Raw genomic sequence first — 16485 nt, 5'->3', positions numbered from 1 at the left:
ATATAGGTATAGTGTGTCTGAAATACCTGGGAAACATGGATTATTTGGATGACGTAGTAACATTTGATTAAATTTGCATGATTATTATATTGGCACATAACAATTAGAATTATAATAGATTCCAGTATTTTTGTGGCCTTTTAAGTGTGTTTTGGGGATTTCTATCACATTTCTTTACTTCTTTAACATTGGAAAATTGGAAGTGGATATTTGCCCCCAAATTGTCTGATATATAGATCTCTCCCTTACCATTACAGTTGTGAAGGGAAGGCTTTTCTGGCAGGGGGAGCATAATGCGTAGAGGAGGGAAAGGGAAATGGAAATGAGCTTTCCGTTTTGGTAGAAAAATTAGAGCTACTCTTCCAGTGACAAACCGCATTGCCTGGCTTTCCTTCTGCAGGCACTGCCTCATGCCTGTGTTCCTATAGACACTGGAGTTAAAGCTCTCATTCATGGTCATGATTCTCGCCTCTGTTTAATTCTTCTACTTCATCGTGTACCATCTCTCCTTTTCCCACTGTTTTCTGGCCACCTCTACTTCTTTTGGTTTCCTTGAGCATGTCAAGTTCTTTTCTGGCTTAGGTTCTTTGAATTTACTGTTCCCTTTGACTAACATTCTTTTCCTCTGGCTCTTTTCATTTTTCAGAAAATCAGCTGACTCCTTACCCTGTGGTGGTATTGGAGCCAAATAATGGAATTGGTTTTTCAGTGTCTATTCCACATAATTCCAAGGAATATGATTTTAAGAGTGTTCACAATTCGTATTTTTTTAATTTTTGAAATTGAATAAGTTTCAAATACGAAAATTTAGAAACGTGATACAAAACTTTTCTCTGTGCACCACTGGAGTACTGCTTTTGAAATCAATTCTCTCTGTCCTGGATTACCCTTAGAGCTCCTGTCTCCTGCATGGAGGAGGGTGGAGGCCATTTAACACGTCCACCTCTCACTCCATTCTACCTGAGTTTCCAGCACCACCACCTCTGGGCAGTTCCGCTTTTAGTCAGCAGCTCCCAGTTCCCATAATTTTGACTTCTCTCCTTGCTAGTCCAGAAGAAATGGCTCTTCTGGGGTTGAATTCCTCCCTTTCCCCAGCAGAAATGGATTGGGGCAGAGGAATTGCGGAGCTCCATGGCATAGAGGGTCCTGGAAGGCTTGTCATTAGGGTATCCAGGGTGGGAAGGGGAGCGAGGGGAGGGGAAGGAGGAAGGAATTGAGTTGGGAAGAGTCAAGGAGGATGAATGAAGTTGCTGACTGATGTCTGGAATAACATTATTTCACCCTCAAAAATACCAGTAATTCAGGACTGAAAAATAAAATTCACAATATGTTTTAATTTCAAAAAGTTATAGTGTATTTGTCATTCTTATCCAGCCTGGTCTCACCTCAGAAGTTCCCCCATTGGAGAGACCATCCCTGAATTTCTAACTCACAGGCCTCCCCTACGTTAATATATTTATGTCCTCCTGGCACTTGTTTACTTTCTAACTTGTTTACTTTTGCTTTTGTTTACTGTTTACTTTTGCTCCATGAAGTCAGGGACCTGCCTGCTTGCTCCACAGTGCCTAGAACTGTGTCTAGAACCTTAGTTGGTTGCAGTAAATATTTGTTGAATGGATGGATGAGATGGTTGTAGCAATCTAAGTTGCTTTGGATGAGATTAACACTGAAAAAAAAAAAAAAAACTGGTTGCCTGCAATTCTGTCAGCCAGTCCAGGCAATGCTAATACAGCTTTGATTATTATGATCATGATTATTATTTTGCTTTGAAACCTTTTTCAGAGGCCAAGCATGTTGGGGACTTGAGGGACATAAAAATCTTTCAACTGATTGTGCCACCTGCAAACAAGATAAGCCTGACTTTCTACCTCACCCACCTCTTCCTATCACAGATATGAATCAACAAACACACAAAAAGTTTTCAATTCTCCCTTTGGAAAGAGGGCACATTTAATATTCTGAGTCAGGCAAGGAAAGACTCTAGCCACAAAGACAGCTGGGAACTCAGGTCCATAGCGGGCACCCAGGACGGAGGTGAAGAGAAGGCGCCTCCCTGTCTGGTGACAGCAGCTGGGGCCCTTGCTGCCTCCCTCCCCACAAAAATCCAGTTGGGACCAGTGCATGCTGGGAATCTGCCTGCCTGACAGAAACAGATGGCCTCAGGCGGTGACTGATCTCTTGGTGACACTAACTGCATAGCTACTGCTTTACTCATGACCGAATGAGACACGAGATGGTGGAGGTAAGAGTTGGTTACCTTGCCATCTCCTCCTCAGCTGAAATGACTCACATTGCTGTAGCTTAAATTTCAGTCCAGGCTCTCTGGACTCGGAGAATTTCTTTTCGCTCATGTTCCTGAGAACCAGAGTTCTCCAGGAACATCTGTAGTCTCTGTCTTCAATCAAAGCATTTGAGAGATGCTTTATTTTTCCCCCTTCCTCTGTACCTGTCACAGAAGGGGGCCTGTCTGAATAAGATGGCACATAGTCTGCTGAGTGCAGCAACCCCTCTGCAGCCTCGAGGAAGAAGACAAGGCAGTCAAAGTACCTTCCATCATTTCCCGGAAAATGTGTCGGTAGCTTAGAGAGGCAGAGTGGAAGATGGAAGTAACACTGCATAAGGAGTTAGGTGGTCTATGTTCAGGGGCCAGGGTTGTTACTTACTAGATAGGGGACTTTTAGCCAGTCACTTAACTCCAATAGCCTTCTGCTTCATATCATCTCTTATGTAGGATGGTGGGACTGGATTAAGGACAGCAGATAGATTAGCTCTCAGTCTTATTGATTGGAAGTTGCTATCCAGAGTACAGTATGGGGGATGGCTGGGAAGCCAATCTCAGCTAAGTGAGAAAGATCAGTCAACTATTGATGTTTGCCAAGTGCATGACAGTGGCACATCTGCCTGCTATTATGAGACTTGATGGTCATTTCTGTCTCTGTGATTTTATGATTCCAAGTATCCTGCAAGTGATTCTAGAGGGATCATGAAACATTTTCTAGTCTTAATAATTACTCAGGGATCTATTAACAATGGTGAGGAACATACTCACAACCAGACTTTCGTTGAGAGTTTACCATATGTATATTATATCACTTAACCCTCATCCTTATGGATAGGAAAACTCAGGCTCATAGCGATTAAATGACTTGCCCAAGGTCACTCAGCTAATAGGTGATGGAGCTGGAATTCAAACCCTGGTCTGTCTGCATCCAGAACCGAAGCGCTGAACTGCCACCCTATACTACTTCCCAGCTGGAGAATACCTCAGTACAATAATTAGATCCCAGTGTGTATGGCTTTGCCTATCAGTACACAGAAATCAGAAAGGTGATTGAGAGATTCATTAACGCCTGCTTGCCCAGTTCTTTTGAGCATATCTTATTTGAGAAAGGTGCACGTGACCTCGGGGCGGTTTGTCTAACTCTCTAAGTCTCAGTTATCTTATTTGAGAAATGGGGCCGTAGCTTTTAAAAGTTAATAATCCAGATAAAGCATCCTATAGTGCCCCAGATGTCAGTAGCACTCAGTACATGTTCATATTATGTTGCCCCAAGGTCATGTGGCTGGGAATTGAGCTGAGGACTGCCCACCTCCAAAGTCTATGATGGCACCTTTTGGTTTTGGTACAAGTGAGTCCTGAGTGGACCACATGGCAGCATTAGAGGTGCTTTTGAATATGAAAGGTGGCATGAGGATCCCTCTCACTTATGTCTGTTCTGTTGTCCAGAACTTAGTGAAAATCCTGGTCCTTACCCACTAGAGTGAAAAAGGAAGGAAACCTTACCATTCTTTCTGTGTACCTTTCTGTGGCTGGGGCTTTCTCTGGTCTAGGCGTGCTCAGCAAATATGACAAGTAGCAGGCCACTCATTGTGACCACACCCATGTGGCAGACAGCTTTCTTCACTTTCACGCAAACTGAAGTACAAGACAATCACATGTATGGCTGCACTGAATGTAAAAGATTAAAGAGAAGTGATATGCCAAATAGATGACTGGGAGTTGACGTTTAGCAAAGTAAATCTCTTGGTGGCCCTGGTAAAGTTAATTTCAATAATTCTGTTTTTTTTTTTCATCTTAGAAACTTAGAGGTTAAAAAAATAATAAATATACATGAGGAGATTTAAAGTGTATGTGGAAACAGAGATCTTCAGAGGACAAGTGGGGTATTTCTTTATAGAAAGAGTTTTCCCTCTTGATTTTTTTGCTTGGTAAGTTTCTTTCAAATCAACTCAATTCATTTGGTGCTATTGCTTTTCTTTTGTGAAAACGATTCTGGGGATTTGATCAAAACAGACATGAAAATACAACCCTCAAATGGTAAATATCAGGGAATCTGGAATTTGCATTTTCTATGCTAAAGTAATTTACTGGCCAAGTTTGCTGTCTCCCCACTCCCCCAACACACGTACAACTCTTAAGTCTCATTCCCCTCTAGGCTCCCTCTCTCTCAGTTTATTTCCAGCACACATGCATATGCATCCATGCATACACAGGTGTGCACATATGCATGTATACACACACACAGACACACTACACACACGTCACACACATATTTTACTCTGTGCTAATAAATAGGCCAGTATTGGCTAGGCTGGGCCTCAGGACTGTCTGGTTTAAATCTAAGCTGCCTGGGAGATCTGGAGTAATAAGTGAGTGACAACAGGTGCAGATTTCGTTACACCCTTCTGAACTCAGCCCATAGTTCTTTCTTTGATTCTTTTCACCCAACACCCTTGCTTCAATTGTGTCCAATAAATTTTATAGCTGCATGATCCTGTTTCAGAGCTGAAGGGAGATTTTTCCCTCCACTTGGCTAAATGGTGCCTAAGTCAAAACACCACTTCCTGCCCCCTCCTCACACTTTAAGGAGTAATAAGGAATAAACCCCAGGCCATAAGCTGTTGCTGGGTCCTGTATCTTCAGTTTTGCATGTGAAGAGCTAATTTTCTGGTCCCATTTTAGAAAAGCCAAGAATTAACTTGCAGAGAATTAGCCATAATTGGGGAGAAAATAATTACTTGGCTTTTTCTGCCCTGTGATAACTGGAGCCACTGGCAAATCTTTCACAGCGGTGTCAATGCCTACTTCTATTTAAAACAAAGTATTGTACCAGGGGCCATGAAAGTCACATCTGAATGTTCTCTGTGGTACATTTTGGTCCAAACCACCCTGAATGTTGGAGTTGGATTCATTTCATGTCTTTTTTGGTGTAAAATCCCAGTGCAGGGAGACATTTCATATTACACTGGAAGACATGAATGGCTTTTGCAGGTGTCATGTATGCTCATGGGCCCTGCATGCATACTTAAGCTTGGGTCCAATCAGGGATTTTTTTAGGAGCAGTCTGTGGTCTAAGCTGAGAATTGTTTCTCATAAGGGCCCATTTTCTTCTAGCATTTTTCTATTTTGAGACTGCCCAGCTGCGTCTATTCCCTAGTATGTAGACTTAATAAAAAATCTCCTGGTTCACAATAAACATAGAAAGGAGATGGTACACGTTTTCCATTTGCTAGTAGAGGTTTACCTGAATACAGATGGTCATATATCTCAGTGCCCTCAGAGTAGAACAAAATGTCATGCCTTCCCATGATTTCAGACACCACTCTTCAGTAATGACTTATCTGAATATCAGCCCTGCACCTCTCCTGAGCTCCAGCCTTAAGGGCACGCTTTTCACTGGGTAGCCCTACCTGCTGACCCATAGACACCCTAGGCTCAACTCATTTTCTCTAAATGAATTTGCTTTTCTTTCTGTGTTTTCTATCATGGTAAAGGTGCTGTGATCCAATAACTCAAACAAGAAACCTTGATGGCATGCCTTCCATATCCATTACTGTTAGCTAAGTGGGGGACAATCTATATATTGCCTCAGATATCACTGGGATCCATTGCCCTCCTAACTGGGCTCCCTGGGTCCAGTCATCTTTGCCTTTCCTCCAACTTCTCCCCCATGTCACCTACCTCCTCCTATCTCCTCTTTTCTCTACCCCCACCAAAACAATACTTCATACATCCCTAGTATTGTCTTTAAATGTAAATCTGGTATTATTTAACTATTTGAATTCTTTAGTAACATCCCACCGCTGGCAGGAAACAAGTCCTAACTTCCTAGTATAAGGAATATAAGGTCGAATGTGATCCAGCTGCTCCCTGACTCTCCAATCTCACCTCCTGTCACACTACCATGGATCAATCCCCATGGATCCCTTTTTTCTCTTTCAACTCTGTATTTTTGCATATGTGACTTTCTTCTGCTAGTAATGCCCTTTCTTAATTGGCCTGTACCTTTGGCTCCTACACTTCTGTATTATTAGGCTATAGCACTAGATGTGGCTTAAATAAGTTAGATTATTTGTTTATCTGATAGCCCAGACATAGATGCTTTCCATGAGATCATCCAGCTTCTGCATTGTACTGTGCTTAACATGATGCCCCTTTCTGCATGATCCAAAGTGGCTTTCAACCACAGCTTCCTTCAAGGCAGCAAGATGGAGAATAGATGAAGAAGGAACACACCTTCTCCCTTTTGGTGCTGTGACTAATAAGAAATATATTTTTAGTTTCTGTTCCAGGTTTGTGACACAGAGCTCCTAAAAGCCTTGTAATTTCCAGAGTGATCGACATTCTGGGAGTATCTTTTGTTGTACTGTTTAGACTTTGACTCTGGTTCCTAACAGAGCTTCTAAATCCCTTGGAGTTTCCTAAGTGATAGAGCATCTTTTGTTTTAATGAGGCGACTCTCAGGCTCCTGGATAACTTCAGAATGGGAGTTGGTCAGAATGGGACTTGGTCACTAGAAAGACCATGTGATGAATAGCAGCTCAGAATTTTCAGCCCTACTCCCCACATCTGCCCAGTCCACCAGGAGGGGAGAGAGGCTGAAGATTGGGTTAATAAGCAATCATGCCTATGTGATGAATCATCCCTAAAAATCCCTGAAAGATGGGGTTTGGAGAGCTCCCGGGTTGGTGAACGAGTTGGGTGCCTGGAGAGGGCATGAAAGCTCCCCACCTCTTCCCACATACCTTGCCCTACGTACCTCTTTGTCTGGCTGTTCATTTGTATTTGTATTCTTTATAATAAGCCAGTAAATTTAAGTAGAGTGTTTCCCTGAGTTTTGTGAGCCATTATAGCAAATTATCAAACCTGAAAAAAGGGGGTTATGGGAATCTCCAGTATGTAGCTGATCAGTCAGAAGTATGGAAGGCCTAGACTTTTGATTGGCATCTGAAGTGGGAGCAGTCTTGGATTGAAGCCTTAACCTGTGTGATCTGCCCTTACTCCAGGTAGTTAGTTTAGAATTGAATTGTGGGACACCTAGTTGGTTTCTGAAGAGTTAGAGTATTGGTTAGTGTGGGAAAATCCCTCACACACGATGTAAAAATTGTTATGAGTATGCAGAAAAAAATTTTTCCCCTCTAGTGGCAGTTTCCAGAGTTTGTAAATATCTCTGCTTCCCAGTCTTTTGTGCCTCCTGTCTGTCTGGTACTCCACCTCTGTAGTAATGGCAGCAGCAGCAATTCTGGTGGTAGTCACAGTGGTGTTTCTCTAGTAGAAGCTGTAATAGTAGTAGGAAGAAGAGGTGTAGGAGTAGTATCAATATCATAATTTCCCATTCCTAGTTTCAGAAGAGATTGAAAGGCTAAGTGAAATGCCTGAGGTCACATAGTTAATAAGTAAATGGCAAAGCTATCGTTCTGACTGGGAGCTCTCTTACTTCAGAGCTCACCACTAGACTGTGGGTAGTTTTCAATCCAGTCACACTGAATGACAGTTATTTCCCTACATGATTACCTCTCCCACAAGATTCTGAACTTCTTGAGGAAAAGGACATATCTAACTGATCTTTGTATCTGTAGAGCCTAGCTCCAAGGCTGGGCGTATCCATCAGTTTTAGACATTGAAATCAGGGTTTCTTAACCTTGGCACCATTGACATTTTGGGCCAGATAATTCTTTGTTGTGGGGCTGTCCCATTGTGCATGACAGGATGTGTGGCACCATCCCTGACTTCTACCCACTAGTTGCCAGTAGCACATATCCCCACCCCCAGCCAGATAAACCAAAAATATCTCCACACATTGCCAGCTATCTGCTGGGAGACAAAATGTACCTGATTAAGAACCACTGATTTAAATTAAATGAAGGCCAAGGAACCTTGAGTAGTGTTCATATCCGAAAAGGGCATTTTCAGAATTGTTGAGGCTGCTGGATCTCTCAAAGATGATGATGTATTTTCCAGGCCTCGTGTGTCTGGAGCACAGGTTGCCTGTGGTGGTGGCTGCAATGATCTCAGTGTGCCAGGCCTTCACGGGGAATACCAGAGAGGGTCCCTCTGGAGCAACTCTCACTGGGTCATGGAGACCGTCTGTCTGGCATGGTACCACCTGGCAAAATCTCTTTGCCTTAACCAAAAATATGCTTTTGTAAATTTCCTGGCAAAGCAGGGGCTGCATTCTGTTTCCTGATTTCTCTCTTTTATTTCCAGATGTGTCACTGGTGACACATAGAGCCCAATGAGAACTCTGTTGGAAACTCAAGTTTCTCATTCTTCGCCAGCCCCGTTGTGATGATTTTCCCACCGTCTAAGCCAGTGTAGGTTACGTTACCCACGTGCTGGTTAGTGCTTGGATGTCAGTTTTCCTTTTTAAATTCTAGATCTGTAGCATGCTTTAGGGAGGAAACTTTATGGCTTATTACACAAATGGAGTTAACCCTTCCCTGCTTTGCAGTGTTTTTGTTAGTGACAGAGACATGATTTCAAGATCTGCCACTTATTATTTGTTTCATTTTGGACAACATGCTTAGCTTCTTTGATCCTTGATTTGTTTACCTTCAAAACAGAGTAACCTACCTGTCCTGTCTACCTCCATGGGATTATTATTAAAATACAATAAGATAATCTGCTCAAAAGGCTTAAACTCCCTAGTATGATTTACTATCAGTATATCTTTTGCACCCAGGAAAACTCTACAGTATCATTGTTCATGGGCACCAAATTGTAAGTTCAGTTAAGGCAGACATTGTGTCTTTTTCTGCCAGTTTCTAGGACCTAGAAGGTATTCAGTAAGTATATGGTGAATGACAGCATGAAAAAAATTGGGAAGTAAGATTCTGTGTTTCATTGTACCAGTGGGGGCTGGAGGGAGGTGAGTGAATGGTTTGTGTGGCTTTGTGTTATTTGTATTTGTGACAGACATTCCAAGCAATAGCATTTTCAAGGGTTCACAAGTGAGTGCCTGCAGAGGCAGGACACACTTAACACTCTGGCAGATATGCAACAAGACAGGGTGGGGAGGGACCCAAGGGAACTAGAGAGGGCATACCCAGCTGTCTTAGTCCTTTTGGGCTGCTATTAAACGTGCCATAGACTGGGTGGCTAATAAACAACGGAAATTATTTTTCACTGTTCTGGAGGCTAGGAAGTCCAAGATCCAGGTCCCAATTTATTCCGTGTCTGGTGAGGGCTCACTTCCTGGTTCATAGGTGGCCATCTCCTCTGTGTCCTCAAAAGGCGGGAGGAGTAAATGAGCTTTCTGGGATCCATTTTACAAGGGCCCTACTTCTTCATGACTTAATCACCTCCCAAAGGCCCCACCTCCAAATACCATCACCTTGAGGATTAGGTTTCAACATAGGAATTTTGAGGGGGGATACACACATTGTCTATATTGCCAACCTAAAGACATTCACAGTTATATGTTTTGAAGTCTCTGCATCAGCCAAACAAAATATGTCTTTGGGCCAATTTAAGTCTTCAGGCAAAAATTTACAACTCCTTATTGACAGAATACCTAGTATAAATACTGGGACAGATGCGGGGCAGATGAAGATGAGGTGCTCAGGATCCAGCAGCAGTGATGGACAGGAAATGAATAGTGAGACAATGAGACTATCCAAGATACATGGAGAGCTTAGCCCAGCACTGCCCAATATCCTTTACAAATGACAACTTGTATTTAATCCTCACAACAGCCCAATGTGAGTTAGTGGATATTATGTCCCCTGTTTTATAATGAGGACACTAAGGCACAAAGAGGTTGATATTTTGCCAGAGGCTTTAAAGCCGGTAGCTGGGGAATAATAAAATGCAATGTGTATGTCCAATGACAAAAGGAAACACAGAAGCCCCCTCTTAGATCTCACTACTTCTACTCCTGCCCCTCTGGCCCCTCCATTTGAAGATCCCTGAGGGATCTGAAAATGCAACCTTGATCGTGGCACAGACCAGTCCTGAGGTTGGTGCAGTGACATCCCCATGCCACAGAGGCCCTGCGCCTTCTGGACGCTGCCTCTCTTGCCAGCCTTGTCCGCCACCTCTCTTGCCAGCCTTGTCCACCCCTCATGCTCTATGCTCCGCTTCACTTGCCCAGACAGACAAGCACTTTGCCCCTTTGCAGCCACTTTCCCCTTTGCCTTTGTCTCCTTGTTATGCAGGGCCTTTCTTATTCCTCAGGCCTCAGCTCAATGTCACCTCCTCAGAGTGCGTCTTCGCTGCCCACGCTTCCCAAAGATGGCCTACTGGGTCACTTTCTTCTTTGCCACTTGCTTATTTCCTCCCTCACGTGTGTGCATGTGTGTATGTGTGTGTGTGTGCATATTGTCTGATGCCTCCACTTGACTGTAAGCTCCAGGAGTGCAAAGATTTTTGTCACGTTCACTGCTGCATCCCATTGCCTGAGACAGTGGCCAGCACAAAGGAGACGCAAGAGAAAGCAATGTGTGTGCACTGAGTGAGCGAGCACATGGGAGGAGCTGACTTCATGGGGCAGATTCAGTCAGAGAGACTGTGGCTGGCCTGGTGCCACGTTGGTGAGAAGTGGCACAGTCGGGATTTGAACTGATCATGACAGCATCTTGCTTGAATCCCATCATTGCCTCCCTACCGCCCTCAGGTTGGACTCCCTGGTGTCTACCATGGACAATGAATCTTGATGTCTGGCCCCTGTAGCACTTCTAGCCTCTTCACCCACAGTTGTCTGCACATCCTCCCTTGCCCCTTTCTATGTGCACTGACTTCACCATCCCTCAGTCACCCCACCTTCTGTCTGTCCCTGCTCTTCCTTATGTTCTCTTCCCACGGTAGGCACCCTCTGCCCTTCTGTTTAATTGGGCTGTCTCTTCATTGTCCCTGAAATTTCAACTTCAGTCCTCCTCTCCCCGCAAACTTTTTCCAAGCCCATGGACTAGACTAGAACTCCCTCAAGTGCCCTTCATTACATTTATCATGGTTGTCACTCTATAGTTATTTTTGTGATTTACTGTCTTTTCTGGCTTTTCTGCCCACGGTCGCTACAACAGCAGCATGTTCATTTCATTCTTCTTCTGCCCTGGGCTTGTTAGGTAGGAGGTGCTACATAAACGTTTGTCAAGGAAATGAATAAATGAATAAATAAATGAATAAATTGTTGGATGAATGAATGAGAGTAAGTGAATGAAGAGTTCCTGAATTTGCTTTTATGCCACCTCCCTTCTCTGGGAAATTTCACACAGGATAGGATTTCTCTGGCATAGAGCAACACTTCTCTTTGTAGATCTCAGCTTGTGCCTGGAGACCGGGTAAAGTTGAATGACAGGGGTGCAGGAAGCCTTGTGTTGTCTTGTCACAACACAGGAAGGGAAAGTACTTTGGCTTTTACTGTTATAAATAGGACTAAAATTAGCTCTTTGGGGGTGATCTTTGTTTACCACTGCCTAAGGCCACTGTCCTTGGAGAAAGGTCAGGAGGTGGGTGTTTACAAGTTCTGTCCAAACTCTCCCATGACACTATGCCACAGGCCCTCATTTCCCTGACCCATTGTTAATTAGAGCAGAGGAGGAACTTCAGATGCTGAGTTTGTCTTTGAAGAAGGATCCAGACCCTAGGGTGTCATCCTGGAGACTTTGCTCTTCCTTATCCTTCATACCTGGTCTTCCACCTTCCTGACAGTTTATCTTCTTCCTCATGGTTATTGGGAGATAGAATGGGTGGCAGATTTTTATTGTTTCCTGAGGAGCCCTGTACTTTAATTTCTATTATGTATGAAGATGTCTGCCATGACCACCAGATTGGGTGTTCTGCTAGATTGGTGTTTGGGAGCCAGTTGTAGACAGAGTCAACCAGAATATAAAGAGTGTGAGTGCAGAGATAAACCCACTCCTGCCGTATAACGACGGTAACAAAACTGGCCCAGTGGTAGAGCTCTCATCACAGGCCAGGCACTGCGCTAAGCACGCAGTCTGCACCACTTTAGACTGGCCCATTCTCTGGAAAGTTTCAAACATACACAACAGCAAAGAGTATAATGAAATCCTGTGTACCCATTACGTGTCGGGGCTGAAAATGTATTTGCCTTGATCCTGCTTTCAAAGCAATGGGTCTAGTGACTGCTTTGGGGGAGGATTTAGGGAACTGCTTAACTCATGTTAACACTGATATTATAAATTTACAGAATGCAGCTCACTCTGGAGATTATATCTGGTTATATATGTGCACATATCAGTGATTGCTGTAGTCCCCTGGTAAGGGGATATATATTTAACTTAAAATGTTCTGTTTGGAGTTTTTACATAAATGTCACTAAATACATGAATATTTCAGACCCCCTTCCCAGTCTAGAGTAGTATTGGGTTAAGGGAACTGTTTTGAGGGAATCTGAGCAAATTTATAGTCTGGCAGGAAAATCATGTAGTGATGTAGTGAGGCCCACATGGCCTCTGACCAGTCCGGGAGAGATACTGGAGTTTTAGAAGAGACCATTTAATGAGAGATTATCCATAAAATTTGATGCACAGATTTCAGGAGAAGTCTTTTTAGTACTTACGTGTGTGTGTGTATGTGAGTGTTTAAATGTGGCAGGCTAAAGTGAAGAAATACAACTGCTACTGATAGTGGCTATTGTTTATTGAGGGCCAGTGTATGGGTCAGTTGCTATGCCAGGAGGTCCTTTGACTACAGTCTATTCCTCAACAAGGCTTTTAGTTCAGTGTTATTACCCCCATTGTAGATGTGAGAAAATGGAGAGTTTCAGAGAGTTGCCCAAGACTATTCACATAACAAGTGGCAGAGCTGGAATTTCAATCCAAGTTAGCCTGTTTGCAAAGCCTTTGCCCTTTCCATTAGACTACACAGCATCTTAAAATATTCTGGCTGCTTACTTGAGAGGTAAGTATCAGTTGGGAACTTACTCATTTCCTTCTTTGTTTCAATGTACAACCCAGAATGCTTTACAAATTCTGCAGAATTAGCCAGTGCTCATGTTTAGGCATATCATAGATTTTTTAAAATGGCTAATGTGGGTGTTCCTCTCCTTGTGCTTTGGAAAAAATTTTCAGAGTCCGATACCTATTGTGACAACTTTTCTAAACACTCAAAGTGCCAAGTTCATCTTGTTAGCTGTTCTTCCACCAGGCAATCAAAACTCATATTAGTTCCCTATGGCTTCATTATAGTCCTTGGGAAACCAAAAGTTTTGCTTGTGTTTGGCACATACCAGTTAATTGCCTAAATTGTAACTTCTGAGTATTAGGAATTATCTTAAAAATGAATACCAAAATTTGGTATGAGGTATTTCAATTGAGGGGGAGAATATTTGGGAATGAATTTATTTTGACTCTGGGGTAATATCTTTTGCCTCACATTTAGAAATTTACATACTGGGTTACTTGCATGACCCAAAACAACTTTCAAGTTTTCTTATTTCCTCAGTACACCTAGCTTTGTTCTGGATGAGGCCAGTCTCTGTTCCAATGCATGATTTAAATATCCACGGTTCTGCATCTTTGTCTATAATGTTTATAATGTTTACCACCTTATGAATTTTTTATATCTACTTCATAATCTACTCTCCCCCTCTATTTTTCCTTGCACTTGACAGCCCAACTGGATGTTGTCTCTTAATTCTTTGTCACTTCATGGCAGTTTGTAATTCTTTAATGTTACTTATTTCAGCTACACTGCAGTAATGGATGGGCTCATTTTCTCTCCTCCAGCATACTGAATGGGACTGTGTCTTATCTCCGTGTGCCTGACACCTTGCACGGAATTTGTACCTCATAGCCACTCAATAGATTTTAATTAATTGAAATTTAAAAGGGAACTTGTGTGTTTTTGTTTAAACAAGACCATAAATTAGAAACAACTATTTTCATGAATTTGAAATTCCCAGAAACATTATTCTTTAATACTGTACTTTTGTCGAGATTGAAGAGGTTGGCTTTATAGTAAATGAAATGAATCACAGAATCATTGAACCAGAGTAACAACAATACTAATAAAAACACCAGAAATCATCTGTGTAATCCATTCCTCTCTCTTAATGCCAGACAGTTCCCCAGCCACCTTAAAATGACGGAACTCTCCTTTCCTTAAAGATCCTTTTAAAGAAGACTGTCATCTTTTCCCATTCCACATCATCATGTCTTCTAGCCCTACAAGTTAGGCAGCTTTTCCTCAGATAATCGAAACCCTCCCTACTGAAATTTATGCTTATTGCTTTCATAAAAATGAAAAGCAGCTGCTTTTAACTGAAAATATTTCTCTTCCTAAAGATGGTTATTCCATTATTCCATATCCATCTCTTCCCTAGGCATAATTCTCCTTTGCATCTGGCATTCCTTTTTGTTCTATATTTCCAAACCATTGAATACTACTCTCTCAACTTACGGTCTTTTGCCTAAAAAAACTTGGACTGGGTATGATTAGTAAGTGATCGTTGATTTTAGAGGTACTGAGAAATATGTCTCACACCATAAAAACTAGTCAATCCAGCCAGGCTGGTGGGTAACTGGAATACTGTGACCTCAAATGATATGTGGTGGTATCTTTTAAAGCCTGCCATCAACCATTCCCATCTCAGTTTCTCCAGTTGCTTAATTTATAAGACATAATTTATTTGTTATAAACTGCTTTGCAAGGTTCAAAAAAAAAAAACAGAAATGATACACAAGAGAATTAGATTGAATTTAGGCCATTTTTTCCCCTTCATATCTGGTTTTTAAATAAGCCCTAAGAGTGCTCTCAATTAGAAAAACACATGGTAATTCTAAAGGAGATAAAAAAGGAACATGTACACTCCAAGTGCACTTTTATCTTTTCATATTTAAGAAACCCCACAAAGCTCCTTCTTGCAAATTAAAGAAGATAGCAAGCAGGCAGCTTCCTTTCCTCATTTAGTTTAGCAAGCATATTGATTTACATTTGAGTAGGGGCCTCTGATCTCTTTTGTTTGTGGATGGCTTTGTTTTTAATATGAACTCATTTAAAAACTAAACTTATGGACTGAGTTGCAAAGGTAGAGCTTCAGTTCAACACTCAAAGTAGTCTTCCTATGCAAAAATAAAATAGATATTTATGTATGTGGTAGTAGGTCAAAGAAGACATCAGTGATAACTATTGATTCAGTAAATATTAAACATCTACTATGTGTCCTCCTTACTAGGAAGACTAAAATGTAGAATGTACCATCCTTGCATCTAGTGTGCAGTGTAGTATGGGAGAGAGAAATAATTTAGCAGGTGATCATAATGCAATAAATGCTATGATAGGAAGCAATTAAGGCACAGTGGAGGGGTAAATAACACACCTTTGGATGAATTCCCAGAGGAATTGACACCAGAAGGTGATTAGGATTTACCAAGGTTAAGAAAGGTGAAGGTGTTTCAGGAGCGCGTTACCAAGTACAGAAGTGAATGGAAGCGTGACCCATTCGAGACACTCTTGAGTTTGTTTCAGCCAGAGAACAGGCAAACAAGGGAAAACTTAAGTACTCTATCCTGGGTTCCGCAGGATTCACACTTTAAGGACATTTTGCGTTTTTCTCCGGTATTTGTTTATTGAAGTTCTCAGAACCTCCACAGAGCTAATTTCTGTAGCCTTTTGTGCTCCCATAAAGCTTTATATATGTACCCACATTTAAAACTTTCTTACAATACTTTTTGCATTTCCTCCATATGTCTATTTTCCCATCTACCCTCTGAGCTAATCAAGGGAGAAGACCTAGTACTCACCTCTTATCTATCTGCAGTGCCATGCTGAGTGCTGGCAGAAATGTATTTGGGAATCAGTGAATCTCTCTATGAATGGCTAGAGCATTCTAAGTGATTTTGCTTCTAACTGTGCAGGAGGGCACAGTTTGGGCCCAATATTGGTTTGCAAATTCAAGATAAGAACCAAGAATTTGATTCTTAACTCAATTTTATGTTGGCTTGAGCAGGCTGAACTGGGTTGCTTATGCCATTATTTCATTTAGTTCGGATAATGGCTATCAAATTAGCTGACAACCCGTCTCAGTTCCCTGTAGTATTCTTAGCAGTGTTTTAAAGTGGGTTTTCATTTGAACATTTCTTTATTATATTTTCTTTCTCAGAAGTAGCTAAGAGATGATGATGATGTTGATGCTGAGGAAAACAATGGTAACAAGAGCAGCTGCTTTTTATTGGGCATGTGCTATGTGAATTAACCCAGCACTTAACCTTTTAATGAATTTATGAGATAATTACTACTAT

The 16485-nt window shown here is 42.0% G+C and overlaps 1 protein-coding gene and 1 long non-coding RNA gene across 23 annotated transcripts in view; one reads left to right on the top strand and one right to left on the bottom strand.

Annotated features, from left to right (window-relative positions):
• Positions 1–16485, top strand: part of FGGY (FGGY carbohydrate kinase domain containing) — a 492018-nt gene that overhangs the window by 129657 nt on the left and 345876 nt on the right. The window contains exon 1 of one of the 22 annotated variants that reach the window (XM_054533910.2): positions 1713–2242. The exons of the other annotated variants lie outside the window; for them this stretch is intronic. The gene's annotated coding sequence lies outside the window, so the exon portion shown is untranslated. Of the gene's footprint in view, positions 1–1712; positions 2243–16485 lie in introns of those variants that run through there. 22 annotated transcript variants of the gene reach the window in all.
• Positions 6580–16485, bottom strand: part of LOC129050792 (uncharacterized) — a 74149-nt gene continuing 64243 nt past the window's right edge. Inside the window, exon 8 of the long non-coding RNA XR_008514583.1 lies at positions 6580–7559. This is a non-coding gene — a long non-coding RNA (uncharacterized LOC129050792). The remainder of the gene's footprint in view (positions 7560–16485) is intronic.

The sequence above is a fragment of the Pongo abelii genome, chromosome 1 (assembly GCF_028885655.2).
Source record: "Pongo abelii isolate AG06213 chromosome 1, NHGRI_mPonAbe1-v2.0_pri, whole genome shotgun sequence".
Classification (NCBI taxonomy): Eukaryota; Metazoa; Chordata; class Mammalia; order Primates; family Hominidae; genus Pongo; species Pongo abelii.
The sequence above is the reverse complement of the archived record's forward strand: the minus strand, read 5'-3'. Positions and strand labels throughout refer to the sequence as shown.